Below are 3,103 nucleotides of genomic sequence, written 5' to 3'. Positions count from 1 at the left end.
CTGATGGGTTGTTAAGTCCTTGACACAAAATACTGTCAGATGGGTGTCTGTCTGTGGCCAAATAGGATTTTCATGTCAAGCGTGTCAATATTTGAGTTAACGAACACCAGAGGGAGTGCAACAAACCATGTGCAACCCAGATTCGGCACAAACAAGGGACTAAATTATTTTCGCTCCTATGCCACCAAAATGTGGAACGCCCTACCAACAGTCATTAAGACATGCAAATCCCTTGACTCCTTCAAAACCGCTCTCAAAGGGCACCTACGGACAGCTGCAATTCGAAACTGGCCCCCGTAAAATCTGAATCCCCCACCCACCCCCTTTTTCCCCTCACTGTATATGTTTCTTTTCCCTTTTTACCTCCTTTATGATGAATTCCTGTTCTGTTCTTTGGCTATATAGAAGTGTCTATTTGTACGTCTCTAAATGTTTTGATGAATTGAACAAGGTGGACCCTCTTGTAAACAAGTGTAATGCTTTATTGGGTCGTCCACTCACAGTTAACAGTCTTTGAATTGAGTTGTGCTTCAAATGTACTGTAATTCTGCAAACTGTTAATAAATATTTCAATCAATCAATCAATGAGAACCACTGGTTTTAATGATGTTTATATCTCAATGTATTACCACAAGGGGGCAGTGTTAGACAGTAGGTAAAGACATAACTTCCAGTCCAGGGCATAATGTAATATTGTAATGTATGTCCTTGTCTCTGGTGTCCTCTGTCCATGTCGTCCACTGGCACCTATTGTGATGCCATTATTATTCTTGGCTACAGCCTGCTCGGCACATGACTGCTAATGTGTCACACAGACACACACACCTATTTTTAGACAGAACCACTCATACTTAAAATACATGGACAGCAACACATACCACATTCACACAAACATATAAATGCAAACAAACCAGTGTATAAACATTGGCGCTCTCCCTGACACACTTTGTCATTTTTGTTGACATTTTTCTGTCTCTCACTAACACAGGCACAGGCAGGCGCACACACACACACACACACACACACACACACACACACACACACACACACACACACACACACACACACACACACACACACACACACACACACACACACACACACACACACACACACACACACACACACACACACACACACACACACACACACACACACACACACACACACACACACACACACACACACACACACACGCCGGTGGCCGAACGGTTTGCGGAGCGGTCTTGATACCGGAAGGTCGCCAGTTCGAATCCCCGGACCGGCACGTTAAAATGACCACCGCTGAAGTGCCCTTGAGCAAGGCATTGAACCCCTACCATGAAATGTTCTATGAGCAGGGTGTGGCTGTAAACAAGCATCTCGAGCTTAATCCACTTTCCTGGGTAAACAAAGAACTTTGCTTTGCTTACACACACACACACACACACACACACACACACACACAGAGTAGCCAGAAAAGATATTTGTGAAAGGTCATACACTAAATGCATCGTAAACATCGCTGGGCAGGAGAAATGTGAGAGTTTCCTGGCATGGGAGCACATCAGCTGGCAGTGCTGCTTGCCCAGATCCAGATCCACACCAGCTTGGAAACCATGCAGTCTATTGGCTACACTCACCTTTCACATTTTATATGGGAGGTCAAGCTGCAGTGGTGGAAAGTACTTAAGTACAATGTTGAGGTACTTTTTACTCTACTCCACTACATTTCAGAGGCAAATAGTGCTTTTCACTGCACTGTAATTATTTGAAAACTTAAGTTGCAAGTTACTTTGTTGATTTTGATTATTATTACAAAACATACATTAAAGGCGAATACCACTCATTTTCAACATTTTATAATTCCCAATAAAGCAGAAATTACTGATTAAATAGTCTTATAAAAGCTCCTGTCATCCAAAGAGAGACAATGAAGACTGCTTTTGACAGAAAGCACTTATACGTGAAAGTGGCTTAAAGTATATATTGTATTCATGAAATGGATTTTTTTTACTCATTAGTAGGGCTTTTGAAGTCTGGTTTATGTTTATTTATTTTTTTATTATTTTTTATAACACCTGATTAATGACCTAAGCCCTATTATCGTTTTATTATAGCGGCAATATCCAATTTACAAGCTCACATGTCGCGATATGAGCATTGGCTATTTCTATATTATTATTATTTTTAAATACTTTGTTAATTTATAATTGATTAAATACATTAAGTTTGATTAATTATTTCACCCCTAGTTCAAATTCTAAAATTGTATCTAATACAAGAAAATTTTAAAGTATTCACTGTGTAGATTTGCTACTCGGTTTTGTTACCGATGTACATCGGTAAGACAAATTATACTGACTGGTAAATTGATAGGAACAATAGGTGTGCTGTCACAACATGGGGTATATTGTATGCAAGTTCATTACCCCTATTGTTATCAGCTTACTACGACATTAATTATGAATGGTGAAGGCACAGACAGCAGGGGGTCTAGTCACACACATGCACGCACACACACACACACGCACGCACGCACGCACGCACGCACGCACGCACAAACGCACGCACGCACGCACGCACGCACGCACGCACGCACGCACCCTCTCGGGACCTCTTCATAAATTATTAATGTATCTGCTTAACATCATTATTTTTCATGACCAACCAGTGCAGCCGAATCAATGCATGTGTATTAGCAGCAGTATTTGAGTTTGGTAAACTACTGGAACAATATAAGGCACACATAAACGCAAACATGATGTTTACATGGAGGCATGCATACACAAGACACAGGTTTTATCACCCATGTGCACAAGCTAAAATACAAACTTCTCTCAAACATACAGTTGGAGGCCATCGATATTGTCCTTTTCTTTTTGCTGAGGTTTGCGTGATCTGCGCAAAAGGACAGTTAACCCATTTTGGGCGGGAACCCCTTTTGGTGTTTTAAACATTATGTTATAATTTAGCTATTGAAAAATAGCAGATCTACAAGCTCATAGCGCGCCACCGAGTGGCGCGCTACGAGCTTGTAGGTCTGCTATTTTTGAAAAATCGTGAATATATTTATTTCAGAAAACTGGAGGATTTAGAAGGATTTTTTTAAATTTTGAGGTCA

Source organism: Electrona antarctica (assembly GCF_951216825.1).
Source record: "Electrona antarctica genome assembly, chromosome: 21".
Lineage (NCBI taxonomy): Eukaryota > Metazoa > Chordata > Actinopteri > Myctophiformes > Myctophidae > Electrona > Electrona antarctica.
This window is presented reverse-complemented; position numbering follows the sequence as displayed.